We start from the raw sequence: 15937 nt of genomic DNA, 5'->3' as shown, positions 1-15937 counted from the left end.
TGGATGCAGCTTGAACGTATGGTATGCAAGAAGCCAATCCCACATGTTGGAGGGGCTTCAGGAAGCATGGGTTGAAATTCTTCAGGTTATCTAAACAAATTAACAGCTAGAAAGCCAAAGTTCTGCAATGCTGTAATTGCTGCAAAAGGAGCATTCTTTGACGAAAGCAAAGTCTGCAGGAAAAAAATATTTCAAATAAAAATCATTATTTGTAACCTTGCAAATGTCTTGACCATGTGTTGTATTCATTTTGATATTAATTTGATAAATAAGTCTGTTTTCACGTAAAACACAAAATTGCCTGGGTGTCCCGAGACTTTTGAACAGTATTGTATGTGTGCTATTTATTTTCCTCTTTCCTCCCCCAGTACCCCCCCCCCCCTTCCCCCTTCATGTTTTTGCTTGGTTGTATTGTACCGCCAAAAAATCCTAGTATACGTGAGTATACCTGGCCAATAAAGCTGATTCCGATTCTGAGTGATAAAATTTGCTATACAGCCCTTCTGTACTTCTCAATTCTCTTATCAGTATAGGCATGCTAATCATAATTAAAGTGACAAACATTGAATATTGTTTCAATGGCAAAATCTAAGCAATGGTATGAGGTAAGATATATTTTAATACATGTTCTTTGTAGCTGCTGTTTTTAGCCTGTTTTTACAACTGTTTCCACAGTAACAGACAGGAAGAATGTATCACTCCTTCACCTCGGGCTATTCTGACCACACCCATCATGCTACTTAATCATAAAATTGCAAGGCATTAACTTCAGAAAGAAAAGTGAATTTTACATTCTTACAGAGATCTCATCTAAAGTTTCAGTGCTAGTGTGAATGCAAGTAAAGAATTTAGTAAATGTCACTGAAACATGTTAATAAATAATAATTACCAGAAACGAAGTCATAATTTTGGCTTGCAGTGGCGATGCAAACTAAAATGTGTGTCTTATCATTTCAAGGGAAAGCGAAGGAAACACACAACCAAGTGGAATGAAAGGGTTGTTTTATATGTGGATGAAACCTTCTATAAAGTGGAAAAATTGTCCATAGCAATAGCATAGCTGCCAGCTTGCAGTTATGAAGTAAATTCCATAAAATTATACATACTGTAGAAGCCAATTGCGTGCTAATGGCAACTTCTCCACATGCCCACAGTGTAATTCTGGGTAGACATTAGATGATATGTGTACCCAGAGAGGTCTTGTGCAACAGGACATGGCTGGGGTGCTGACTTTGACAAATAACATCTGTTGGGGGGATGGGAGCAGGTGCCATTACTGTATTGTGATTATCATGCATATCATGATATGCATAATATGATATGTAATTATGCACATCGTTAATGACTCCCGCTTTTGTCAAAACATTGTCAAATTTGACTGCATGTTCAGCTTGGGGGAGGGGTCACTGAATGATATCATTATCAGCCTTAAGGATGGTGTTTGGGATTCCCTGATTTTAGAAGGTTCAAAACAATAGGCTCATTATGAGAGATAAACAGGCTTCTTTTGAACATTAAACCTTCAAAGCTTCAAGCTTAAACCTGTACCGAGAGTTGGAGCCAGAAGGCTGAAGGTATTGTTACTCTTAATAGTTCTTCACCTTGAAAAAAGGATCCAGAGAGGATCAGAAACGCGTCGGACAAAGTGACACGGAACGGACCCTGGAGGGAATTTGCCAACAGAGCTGTTGTATGTGACCCGGGATCCATACGTATTTGCATCTTCCATGCCTATTTGAACTGTTCAGGTTTAACAGTTCATTGCCATCTGGTAATTTACCCTTCTTGGGCTTCTGCACAACGTCACTTTATTATGTGGCAATTTTTACTGTTTTGATGATTTTAGATTGTATGATTGTAATATCCTGTTTGTGAACATTAAATACATTGTATGCGATGATATTTTATACCTTTTCATGAATCAATATTGTAGTGAGACAAAGACCATAGAATTTGTAATTCTATTAAGGAAAAGGAAGCCCTTTGGAGATTATTACGGGAAGTAATTGTTTCCAATATCACGAGCGCTGGTTGAAAGATTGTTTCACTTTTTATATCACTCCTATCTATTTTTGAGCTGCGCTTGCCACGCTTCGGGTTGGCGTTGATAGTGGGGGTGGCGTGGGGGTGCTTTCAACCCATTAGGGTGCTTATACAGTTAAAAATCGTATAGGGGGGCCATTTAACATTGAAAAAAACCATTAGGGTGCTTATACAATTTAAAATCGCATGGCATGCGATGCGATACAACACATAAGATGCCATACGACTGAATATCATGGGTGCCGTGCTAGGAAACAATTACCCAAATTTTTACCTAAAACTGACAAAAGACCCCCCCCCCCAATACCAATCAGAATTGTTTCATTTACTGGATCTAGCAAGAAGCAACGGGGTCTTTTCTAAGGAGGAGTTTCACTTTCTTTATAACAAGCATCCCCTCACCCCTATTTATTACCACTTACCAAAAATTCACAAGTCACTTTTATTCACCTGTTGGTCGTCCTATTATTTCGGGTGTAAATTCACTTTCTTCCAATTTATCGTTTTATGTTGATTCCTTTTTACAGCCTCGGGTCTCTTCCCTCAGGTCACACATCAAAGACTATGGGTGACATTTAATGAGATGCGAAAATGTGATGTGTGATTTTTTTTTCCCGCCAAAAACAGCCGAAATCGCACTTTTCCCCGAATTTGCATATTTAATGAGATGCGAAAAAGGGCAAAAAAAACGCGGGTTTTGCCACGAAATCGCACATTCTGAAAGTGCAATTTTTAGTTGCGCCGGAACTCGCACCCAGAAGTTTTCCCATTGAAAAGTATACACTTTGCATATTTAATGAGATGCGAATTCGGGAAAATGTGTCTAAAATTCTCCACATATGTAGACCAGGTTCTGACAGGCGAATTGACCAGATCCCTGCACAGATCATTGCAATCTGTGCATGGTCCTGTGTAAAAAAAAAAATGTGTAAAAGTGTTTTTTTTTTTTTTTTGGGGGACAGCGCTACAGAAGGTGTTAGCTGCACAGGAGAAAGCTGTCTCACCCCGCTATCAGTGCGGGGTGAGCTGGCTCTGCAGCACAGAGACCAGCGCTGGACCCTGGATTGGTAAGTATGTTGGTGTAAAAGTGAGATATGTGTAATAAAGTTATACTTTTCTGTGTGTGTGTATGTGTTTTATTTTAACATTATTTTTACAGGTGGACTACAACTTCCAGCGGGACCATTAATGTCCCACATGCTGGGATTTGTGGTTCTCCAAGCCCCAGCATGCGGGGGAGGTCTGCTGGTACTTGTAGTTTACCTGCATAAAGCAATGTTAGGAATGTGTGATTTAACCCTATCAGGACCGGCGTCCACTGGCCACGGACACCCGTGACAGCCCCGGGCTTCAGCCCTGGACGGGTGAAGCCTGGGGGGGGGACACCCCTCCAGGTACCCCATCCAAGGCTGACCAGCCACGGTGCTCATGTTTCGGCTGGGGGACCTTATTTAAAAAGTGCCCCCCAGCTGTGGCATGACACCGCGGGCTGTGGGAGCCTGGTGCTGGTTTCAAAATACGGGGACTCCCAGATTTCTTGTCCCCCATATTTTTGGAACCAGGACCGGTCCAAGAGTCCGAGGCTGGTTTCAGAAATACGGGTTACCCCTATGCTTTTTGTCCCCTGTATTTTTGGAAACAGGTCCAGCTCAATGAGCCCGGGGCTGGTCATGCTCAGGAGGGGGGACCTCACGCCATTTTTTTTAAACACAAATTCGCACATTTTCATGCCTCAAATTCGCACATTTTCATGCCTAAAAATTGCACATTTTCATGCCTAAAAATTGCACATTTTCATGACTAAAATTCACACATTATCGCACTTTTTTCCCCCGGAATTCGCAGCTCAAAAAATGCGATTTTAAAAATTGCGATAATGGGCGAATTTGAAAGTGACTAAAAATCGCATTCTATTAAATGTCACCCTATGTATTTTTTACAATTGTTACAAAGTGTTTTTTTTTTTTTATTATAATATTTTATTTATAATTTTCACATGAATTTCTAAAATACACAGTACAGACATATCCAAATATAATAATTGGTGTTAAACAAAAGTGAGCCCAAACAGTAATGATATATCTAAGCTGCGGTGTACACAGGCATTTGTATTTATCAGTGCCAGATATCTGGCTCTGAAAGTAAAAGAAGATAAATCAGTGTCGTACTGTATCTGGGGATTCAAGCCCGTAATGTCCCGACTCTACACTGAAATTGGAGGTGCCAATAACCGAAGTATGACATACCGATATCTGATCAGGGAATCTTGTAGAGAGAGTAAAACAAAACCAAACAACCAAAAAAAAAACCGAAAATAAATAAATAAGACATTTGTGTGTGCACTAGCCCATATGAGAATACATCAACATTTAATAAAGAAAGAAGGAAGAGAAAAGGGAAAGAGAGGAGAAAAAATAATATAAAAAAAAATAATAATAATACTATAAGAGAGACCTGGTACGGGTAAGAATGGATTGATAAGTGAGCGAAAGCCAAATCCTATGCCTTCCTTACTTTAGACCATGGGTCCTCAAACTGCGGCCCTCCAGATGTGAAACTACAAATCCCAGCATGCCTTGCCACAGTTTTAACACTCCTTTATAGCAAAACTGTGGCAAGGCATGCTGGGATTTGTAGTTTCACAACATCTGGAGGGCCGCAGTTTGAGGGACCCATGCTTTAGAACAGGCATGTCCAACGTTGGCCTTCCAGATATTGTGAAACTGCACATCCCAGCATGCTTTGCCACAGTTTTGCTATTAGAGAATGCTAAAACTATTGCAAAGCATGCTGGGATGTGTAGTTTGACAACATCTGGAGGGCCAACATTGGACATGCCTGCTTTAGACGTTCAAAGCTTATATACCAACATTCCACACTCCTTAGGTGTGGAATCAATACCAATATGCTTTATAGAGATGGTGACCTGGGGGGAGAACACAGCAAATTCCTCACTGATTCTATTTCCTATATATTACAGCACAATTTTATTTTATTTTTCTGGACACTAATTATTTACAGGTGATGGGGGCCAGATTTGCGCCGAGCTACGCCAACCTCTTTGATTTTTTTTATAATTTGGAATGGGGATCACGACACAGCACTCTCTTTTGTTGAACACATGAACTCCAAGTCATTTAATTTAAAATTCACACACACTATTCACAAAAGAAAGATCGACTTCTTGGATCTGACCCTGGAGATTCAATATAATATGATTATTACAAGCACACATTTCAAAGAAGTCAATACGAATAGATACATAAATTATCATAGCTCACATTATCGGCATGTAAGAGAAATATCCCCAAAGGCAAATTCCTCCGTCTTAGGAGGAATTGCTCCAATGATGCCATTTTTACAAATCAAACTCAGATATTGGTGGATGCATTTGAACAATGCTCATACCCCAAGTATATTGTCGACAAAACCTTACAAGAAGTATCCCATATTAATAGGTCTGATCTTTTAAAACAAAAAAAGACACCCAAAATGGTACTTGTTTCCTAGAACGGCCACAACGATTTAGATCGTTGTGGTCGTAAGATAAAAAATCGGATCGATCGCATCGCATGCGATTTGGTCGCATGCGATGCGATCGATCCGACCGACCGATTTTTCACCCGATTTTTTTTTTTTTTTCACATGATTATTTTCAATTGCCCCCCCAAATGTTACTAAGTGGGCTAGACCCCACGATAGACGTCAACCCGAAGCGTGGCGAGCGCAGCGAGCCCGCGAGGGGCGGCGGTGCGCGTCCTCCGACCTTTTCATTCCCCTACTATCCACTAGGGCGTGGAGTGAGAATAGAATAGTGTGGCGAGCGCAGCGAGCCACCGAGCCCGAAGCGTGGCGAGCGCAGCGAGCCCCGCGAGGGGACGCGTATAACTTCACAGGTATACGCGTCCCCTCGCGGGGCTCGCTGCGCTCGCCACGCTTCGGGCTCGGTGGCTCGCTGCGCTCGCCACACTATTCTATTCTCACTCCACGCCCTAGTGGATAGTAGGGGAATGAAAAGGTCGGAGGACGCGCACCGCCGCCCCTCGCGGGCTCGCTGCGCTCGCCACGCTTCGGGTTGACGTCTATCGTGGGGTCATGGCGGGCACATAAAAAATGTGAAATGGGTCATATTGGCCCATTTCACCTTTTTTATCATTTTTCCCTATGTGAGATGGACTTAATCAAGCCCATCTCATCTTGTGCCATTATAATGGCACAAGACCGACCGATTTCAATGTTAAAAGATTTTTTAACATTGAAGTCTATGGAAAAATCGGGTCAATCGGTCGGTCGCATCGCGGCCGATTTTAATTGGTCGCGACCGACCGATTGACCCGATTTCTGTCAATCAAAGGGAAAAAATTGTAAAAAATCGGCCACATCGTGAGGATCGTGTCCCTTAATTAAGAGCCACGATCACTCACGATTGTGGCCGTTCTAGGAAACAAGTACCCCCAAAATTTCCACCCGCCCCCTCAAAAAGAGATTCTTGGAGCATCGCAGAAATATACTAAAACAAGTCTGTACACACAGGGCCAAATGTAATATAGTGAGAGTTTCAGAAAGTGAGAGATTTTGGGAGAGTTTTCCCATTTTTTTTAAAGCAGCAATCAATTACATGGCAAAATCAACCTGGTTTTGCATTGTCAATGATTGCTGCTTTAAAAAAAAAGGGAAAACTCTCCCAAAATCTCTCACTTTCTAAAACTCACCCTATTACATTTGGCCCACAGTGTACCCAAACACTTTTGCAATGCTCACAAGGGGGATCCCAAACATCTCAAAATAATAGGAGTGGAACATATACCTAGAGCAATTAGGGGTGGGATCGTTTTAAGACCCTTTGTAAAAGAGAAGTGTACTGGATGTATTAAATGAATTCCATTTACCCTCATGGGTTAAATGAAGCAGTAGAACTTAATAAGATCATCTAATTATTGCCTTCCTGTTTACATTTTCAACACTTAGAATGTTGCAGTCCACTTTGAGTGTATTAGTATTGCTTTATTATATTATTATTAATTTAGTGCTCCATATATGGTATAATAAATATTTAAGTGCTATGTAATTTTTTATATATTAATCTCATTATTAAACAGACATTGGAGGGGCTCTGCACACACTAAATTAACTGATAATAAATAGTGGAGATTTGGTTCATGAATTGATCAATGCATTTAAGCCTGCAGCCCCCTTCAAGGGACCCCACTGTTCTGCAGGTCCTAACACTATCGCTGAAAATGGCTACAATACACATAGCTATCACATCAATGTTTGATTCCAGGCATGCTATCTGGTCTGAAGCTCTGTGGTCTGCTGTGAACTTCAGACCAGATAGCATGCCTGGAATCAAACATTGATGTGATAGCTATGTGTATTGTAGCCATTTTCAGCGATAGTGTTAGGACCTGCAGAACAGTGGGGTCCCTTGAAGGGGGCTGCAGGCTTAAATGCATTGATCAATTCATGAACCAAATCTCCACTATTTATTATCAGTTAATTTAGTGTGTGCAGAGCCCCTCCAATGTCTGTATAAACAATGTGGTAACAAGCCATAGGGCACCCCAAAACTAGGAAAGGTGAGTGCCGATATTAAGTGTATATATTGTTTAATCTCATTATTATATATGTATTTTTTTGTTTAAAATATATGTATTACTATGGCAATGAGAAATCCTATGCACATATACACTTTGTCCACCAGATGGCACTGTCTACTTACTAATGCTGCTTTCACATTACAAACCTGCTTTCAACCCGTTTTTGTAAACAATTCTTAAAACGGGTCTAAAGCCAGTTAAACCCCTTTCATGCTGCTTTCCCACTGCAGACCAGTTTAAAGTACTGGTAATCTTAAATGGTATTTAAAACGGTATCAGCATTCCCACTGCAGCAGATTAACGTTTTAAATACTATTTAAGTACCATTCCCATTGCAGTGAACCGTGTAAAATGTAGAGTGCCTACCCCCCCCCCCCCCAGTGTAAAGAGTGCCTAATCCCTCCCCCCCCCAAGTGTAAAGAGTGCCTAACCCTGCCCTGTGCCCCCACCTCCCCTCCCCTTGTACTTACCTGCACGGGGATGCAGGGCAGTGGGGAGGCAGCGGGGGTCCATGTAGGGTCCATGCAGGGTCCATGCGGGGTCCAGGCAGTCCCAGTGCCTGATGAGAACTTTGCGCATATGTAATGAGTGCACGTGCATAATAATGAGCCGCTCATTACATATGCGCATATGTAATGAGCGGCTCATTATTATGCACATGCACACATTACACATGCACAAAGTGAGAAGTACTAGTTCTCATCAGGCACTGTGACTGCCTGGAGGCTAAATAACGTTTAAGAGGCATTCCCACTGCCTCTTAAACGTTATTTTAACGTGTAGGACTCTGCTTTAAAAACGGGTTGAAATACCATTTAAATTTAAACGGTATTTCAACTCTGGCACTTTCCCACTGCAGCCTTAAAACGGTAAATTGCGCTGAAAATCGGCAATTTACCGTTTTTTAGCTGCAGTGGGAAAGGGGCATCACATTGCATGTTGTAACTAGTATATTACCATTTCAATACCGTTTTTGTGCCATTCACATTCAACCCATTTCACCCATAGAAAACAGTGGATGTCATTTTAAAGGGTGTGGATCGTTTTATCGACCATACTTAGGTCGACACCATTGGGTTGACAGGGGGTAAGGTCGACAGGGCTCTAGGTCGACATGGGTTTAGGTCGACACATGCGTTAGGTTGACATGGTTTTTTTTACCGGAATGTCTACACCAGTGATTTTCAACCTTTTTACCTTGTGGCACACTAAATACGATTTCACAATTGCCAAGGCACACCATGAGATCCCCACAGGGCAAAACACATTGGCTCCCACAGGAAAAAAAAAATCTATTGGCCCCCATATAAAAAACAAACACACTGGTAACAAACTAAAATACGTTGGCCCTTTACATGAAAAGTAAAGACCAATAACTAGCAGTTGAACTGGTGATTGCTGTAAACTGGTTTGGGCATCTCTAGATCTGGGGGCACGCTTGAGAACAGCTCAAGGCACACTAGTGTGCCACGGCACAGTGGTTGAAAAACACTGGTCTACACAGTCGACATGGACACAGTTGGAAGTGAACCGCAGCCCCTCGCTTCACTAGCAATACTAGGCACACTATTTTATTCTTACACCACGCCCTAGTGCAGTGGTTCCCAAACTGTGCGCCTAGGCTCCCTGGGGTGCCTCGGTTTGTTTTGTCCAGAACCGATTCAAATTATTTATGGTCAATGTAATAGGCAAAACCAGAGCTTGTGGCTTCCAGTTTTAAAATATGTGGATAAACAGAAGTGAATCCTGTCCCTCACCACATAACTGGACCTAAGGATGAAATATAATACAACTTATTTCATTTAATATTGTTTTCTGAAATTCTCGGTAGCAAACTTGGCGTGCCGTGACAAATATTCTGATAATCTAGGGTGCCGTGATGCAAAAAAGTTTAGGAAGCACTGCCCTAGTGGATGGTAGGGCATGAAATACCGCCTGTCTGCACATGTCGGCTCAAAAACAAAACAGTGAAAAAACCCATGTCAACCTGTCGACCTAACCCATGTCGACCTAACACATGTGTGGACCTTGTCCCATGTCGACCTTCTCCCATTTTGACCCAACTGTGTCGACCTAATGACTGTCGACCTAAGTGATGTTGACAATACAACCATATCCCATTTTAAATGGACATTTCTGGGACACAGGCTCACATATGATGTTTTTACAGCATAAAAAGGATGGGGTGGGTACAAATAAAAATAAAGTAAGGTAAAAATATAAGTAGAAATAAATAAGATAAAAATAAAGTCTCCTCTCTGCACAGAGGATACGGTCAATGTGTCGACCATAAGATGGTCGACAGTCATTAGGTCGACTCTGTTGGGTCGACATGCTGGAAGGTCGACAGGTGTCTAGGTCGACATGGCAGAAGGTCAACAGGGGACAAGGTCAACAGGGGACAAGGTCAACAGCTGTCTAGGTCGGCATGGGGTTTTTTACTTTTTTTTGAGCTGACATGTGCCGACAGATGGTATTTCATGCCCTACCATCCACCTGTGAAGTTATACGCGTCCCCTCGCGGGGCGCGCTGCGCTCGCCACGCTTCGGGCTCGATGGCTCGCTGCGCTCGCCACACTATTCTATTCTCAACTCCACGCCGACGTGGATAGTAGGGGAATGAAAAGGTCGGAGAACGCGCACCGACGCCCCTCGCGGGCTCGCTGCGCTGGCCACGCTTCGGGTTGGCGTCTATCGTGGGGTGACGACGGGGACATCTATAATGTGAAATGGGTCATATTGGCCCATTTCACATTTTTCACATTTTTTTAAAGGTGAGATGGACTTAATCAAGTCCATCTCATCTTGTGCCATTATAATGGCACAAGACCGACGCGATCCTCACGATTTCAAATATTTTAACATTGAAGCCTATGGGGAAATCGGGGGCATCGCGTCGGTCGCGTCGGGACCAATGTTAATGGTCCCGACCGACGCGATGCCCCCGATTTTGTACCTTTGTCGGCAAAATGGACCTGATTTCAAAGGAAATCGGGTCCATCGTGTGGATCGTGTACCTTAACTTAAAGGTACACGATCCACAAGATTGTGGCCGTGCTAGGAAACAAGTACCAACAGGTATTTTAAAACCAGTAAATTCTCTCTCTACCTTTCACATTACAGCTAGAAACATTTTAAACCCATTTAATATATATTACTGTGTTTTAGCTGTAATGTGAAAGGGGTATTACTAATACTGCCAGCATGTCTGTTTATCCAGCGCCCTAACTAATAAAGTTTTGTACATCACACGTGACCAGACGCCGGGTATCTGAAGGAATACGTGCCTACGCTGCACACCCAGCCCCCAGAGCTCCCGGCAATTACGTGACACATCACATGACCGCATATGAACAAGAGGCTTGGAGCGCACACAGCGCTGCTGGCAGGACTTAACAAAAACGTCCCTTCACTTCCTTAACATGTGAGCACCTATTTCAGCCACTGATTGGTCCAGGTCAGTTGTTTATTTGTATCCATAACTATGGGCAGCCAATTAATAATAACCTATGCTATGCACCTGATCCTGAACCAATGGTAGCTTGTTTTTTAATTCATTATATTTAACTCTTGCTTAACAGTATGTTTTTTTAACTTGTATTATGTTATGAATTTTCTATTTTTTTTTTCTACAATGTAATTTAAATGTAATTTAGTTTATTGCCTTACTATTCTATTCTCTCACTATTACTATGCATATATATGCCAAAGAGCCACTGAATTTTTCACAGGTGTACTAAGACACTCATTAAAAGGGGGTATATAAAGCCCTCTGTTGGTACTCAGCTATATTGATACTCAGCTATATACCTTTGATAAAGCTGTCATACAGACAGGGAAACGTGTTAGAGGCTGCAGGCCAGCCACTCTGCCACTGCCTCATTTGCACAGCACTTTGCACTTTATCATCTGAACCAGTCGCCTTGTGGGCTTAAGTTACTATCCTCTTTCTTCACCAAGTGGAACTCTGCTCTATTGCCTAACATCACCCAGGAGGATACAGCTTCTATGCCTTCCTAAAAGTGGATCAATTCCCCTGGAGGACTTTGCTTGGTAATTAGACCCATATCAGAGAAACCCACAAAAACTGTGACATTATTAGGAACCTTTCCTTACAGGCGATATATAACTAGGAATGGAATCAATCCAGTGATTTGATTGCAGATGTCAGTGGCCCCTTATTGTTGTTTTTAATCTATTTCTTGCAATAAGCTTATTTCATATATATTTCTTTTTATAAGTGTACAATAAATGTTTTTTATTGAAGGCTCATTGGTATAGTAGCGCTACCTTTTTATTTTTTCTTGTCTTAACCCCTTAAAGCAGGGGTGGCCAAACCTGTCCTCAAGATCTACCAACGGTGCATGATTTCCAGGCAACCTGTGGATCTATAGTAGGAATGAATGCAGCATGTTTTAAAATATGACAGTTACAGCTGTGCACCAGCTAGGTAACCTGGAAAACGTGGACCGTTGGTAGATCTCAAGGACCGATTTGGCCACCCCTGACTTAAAGCATACCTCCCAACATGACCCTCTCCAGGAGGGACACATTGCTCTGCTCCTGCACTTTCCTCTTAATGTATGATTGACATCACCTGTGTTGAAGCACCTTTCTTTATCAATGAACCTGTTCAACACAGATGAAGGTAATCATACATTAAGAGGAAAGTCCAGAAGCAGAGCAATGTGTCCCTCCTGGGGAGGGTCATGTTGGGAGGTATGCTTAAAGGAGTTGCTCTCTCCTTACGATAGCTGCTTGGCTAAAGCACCCCACACCAGCGCCCAGCCTTCTGCTACCAAGGTAGCAGAACAACCCTTCAGTGAATGTATTAGAGCAGCCGTTCCCAACCTGGAGTACTTGTATTTTGCACTCCTCTGCCAAAACCATTTTGTTGCCCCCCTTTCCAATAGTATTTTCTCAATGTCAGGGGAACCCCACCCTGGCAGCCATAGATGTGCAGCCCCAGTAGGCCCCTTCATACTATTGAAAATGCTCATTATTTGTTTTTAAATGAAGTAGTTTTTATTAAACAATCAGCATCAAACAAGTGAGCAGTACAAATAACTTTAACTTGCGAAGACAATGGGCGGTATTCAATGAGGCAGAATCGCCAAGTTTTATGGCGATTCTGTGTTTTTTTCGTGTGTGCCGGCGATTTTTGGAGCTGAAAAAGCGAATCACCCTATTCAATGACCTCTATTCGCCGATGACGACCGGTGAATGAAGCCCCAATCGCCAAATGTTATTCTCTACAAATCGCCGGTTTTTGTCTATAGGAATTTTCATGGGGATTCGCCGGTAGTCGACGGGAATCACCATGAATCGCCAAAAGTGTATTCAATGAGAGGTTGGCGATTCTTATTTCTTGTTTCATATCGCCGTTCCTCACCGAGTGTCCCTCGTCATCTTTTTGTGGTGAACTTTTATAGGAACCTGTGAAATAATTGGTTTTAAGTGTTTATTTTCACTCTGCAAGTGTAATATAATATTATTTGCTGCCCTTGTGTGATGTGATGGTCGTAGAAGTGCTATACAAATATATATTTAATTTTTTCTGGTATTTTTTTTTTCTCCCACAACGCACTGTTCTTACCCATGGTGCACCTCACTTACCCATGATTCTCCTCCCCACCTCACTCCTTCGTTTTGGCCTTTGAGGAGATTACACAGCTTTTGCAGTCTGCTGTATTGGAATCGTTTTTTCAGGGTAATTTGCATTTTTCTTGCATTTCACTGCAATTTCTTACAGTACTGAAGCTGTTTAGGGAAACGCCGGATTGGCTGAGAATCGCCGTTGGGGGCGGCGATTCTCAGCCACGTTGAATAGGGTGACACAGCTAGTCCCGGCGACTCCCGACGCTTGGCGAATCGACGTAAAAAACCGGTGAATGGCTGGCGAATGTAAAATCTGAATCGCTGTGACCAACGATTCAGGTCATTGAATACCGCCCAATGTTTTATAGGAAGGAAGTGGGCTCTGTCCTTTTGCAAAATCAGGGAAAACAGAGATACAAATCCCATTGCGCTCCATTCGTCCCTTAGTGCGGGCCAGATGAAGTACTTTGTATTGGTCCGAGTAATGCTAAAATTTTGGGAGCACCTGGTGGGAGAGACATGATAGGTATGCGGTGTGATATTTTAACAGCAAGTTGAGGGGTGAAAGATTCACGGCCAAACTTGCCAACCAGCCATTTCACCAGGAAGTCCTCAGGAGCAGAACCTTTTTCTTTTTCAGGAAAATTATAAAGCTCACGGCCCTCCACATCAGACACTTTGCCTAGTATGGCAGACATGAGTCGTCAGAGTGACAACCTGTACCTTAAGAGGAGAGGAAGAATCCTCCAATGTAGAGATGTATGTCTCAGCCTCACCAACCCGGTCCTGGACTGTGTGGTGATCTTGGCGTAATAATGATAGATCCAGCTGTAACTTCTCCGTCTTATGATATGCTTTTCACTGGAGGTGACGTCCTCTAGGACCTGTTGCAAAGCAACTTTAGGCATAGGAAGCAGAAGGTGAGGGAAGCCCTGGGCTGTTCCTCCAGAAGACAGCTGTGGAGCAGAGGGGTGTGCATATTTTTCCAGCATAGCTGCTGTGGATTGCCCATGCTTCACCATGGTAGCGTGAGCTCAATTGAACCCCCGCCAGGAATAAAGGAGGCAGTCAGATGCACTGCTAATTTGAGCTCAAGATCACCTAGTGTGTATGCACCTTTAGTTAATGTCCACTACATTGTTAACATTGTAATCAGGTGTCCATATTTGTGAAAAGAACCATAATACTGTCACCTAAACATGGGTATACAAGTTCTGCTAATGCCGCCAGTTCATGGTTGCAGAATGACTTTATAACTATACTGACCATCCTCGAAACATTTGTTTCATTTATGCCATCATCTTTAGTTGTTGTTGACTTTCCCCTAGCTTTTAAACTGACATTTATCAATACTTGTACCTCCTTTTTTGGTTACCAGGGTGCCCACTAATCAATTTGCTTAGTGAGCTATTCTGCGTAAGGGCATCGCATGTCCCGTTTTAGTGCCATACGATTCGTGCGATGCTATGTTATCTTCCTAAGTAATTTATTCACTGCTCTCTCGCCATGGGCTTATCGCATCGCTTGCCATTGCACTTTATTTTATATAGTGCCTGAACCCGAAGCGTGGCGAGCGGACGAGGATTACTTTACATGTTTTCTGCGTCCGCTCGCCACGCTTTGGGCTCGGTGGCTCACTGCGCTCGCCACACTGTATAAAGTCAACTCCACCCTGACATGGATAGTGGGGGTATGAAAAGGTCGGGAGGCTGTATTATGCCGCCGCTCGCCACGCTTCGGGGTGCCGTGGATAGTGAGGGGGGGTTTTAGGAACACATTCACACCAGCCATACCATACATCTGACACCGTAATGAGTAATGTGTTAACTATAAACTGTAAATTTACTTAATAATTATTAATCAATAAAACATTAATGACATTTATAAACAGTAATCAAGATAAGTAACAACAATAATCACAATTCAAGAAGAAAAAACATAAAAATTCAGTCACTGTGAAGGCAGTGAATTTGCCTTGGGCAGGAGTGTGAGAGCATGCAGAATAGGGGCAAAGGGATTCGCAGCACTCAGACTCATCCTCCACATAAACTCTTGGAGGTATGACTCCAAATGTTGCCGTGATGTTCCTCGATGGCACTTGTTCCTCCATTTGCATGCCCCCTACAGCCGCTCTATATTTTGAGTGTGAACCCCTGAGTCTGGGTCAACAAAGTTATAGCGATGGTTCACTTTTGCATGCTCATGACCTGCCTTCTGTAGCTGCTCTGTATTATATGCTCTCTAGCAGTCGAAGTATATTATAGATCCAGGAGCAACATGTACGTTGATTGCGGCCATCAACGCACTGGCATCTCTCTTTTGAACTGCAGTCAGAAAGCATGCACCAGTCTCCCTGCAGATCCCTCCGAAAACCCATTGCCGAGGCAGCATCCTCCCCACATGATTCTGCCTCTTCACAAAAAAACTTTCATCTACCTCGACCACCATGCCAGGATCGGCAATTTGCCTCTGGGGCTGGGAAAATAAATCCATTGCACATGCCTCTAGGGAAGCCAATCCCGGGGCATTTTTTCAATCCCGGGATTGAAAAATGCTCAATCCCGGGATTCCCGGGATCCCGGGATTGGCTTTCCTAATAAAAAAACGCCCTGGCCGCCCCGCATTTACTTACATTTGCAGGGGCGGCCGGGTTGATTGGTGGGAGCCGGGATGCCGGGTGTGCAGCTTCATCCGGC

General features: G+C 42.9%; 1 protein-coding gene across 2 annotated transcripts in view; it reads left to right on the top strand.

Moving 5' to 3' along the window:
- Positions 1-15937, top strand: part of PKP1 (plakophilin 1) — a 168622-nt gene that overhangs the window by 47695 nt on the left and 104990 nt on the right. Inside the window, exon 1 of one of the 2 annotated variants that reach the window (XM_083173188.1) lies at positions 11460-11696. The exons of the other annotated variant lie outside the window; for it this stretch is intronic. The gene's annotated coding sequence lies outside the window, so the exon portion shown is untranslated. Of the gene's footprint in view, positions 1-11459; positions 11697-15937 lie in introns of those variants that run through there. 2 annotated transcript variants of the gene reach the window in all.

The sequence above is a fragment of the Crinia signifera genome, chromosome 2, assembly GCF_055691185.1.
Source record: "Crinia signifera chromosome 2, ASM5569118v1, whole genome shotgun sequence".
Taxonomy (NCBI): domain Eukaryota; kingdom Metazoa; phylum Chordata; class Amphibia; order Anura; family Myobatrachidae; genus Crinia; species Crinia signifera.
Note: the sequence above shows the minus strand (reverse complement) of the source record. Positions and strands in the feature narration are given on the sequence as shown.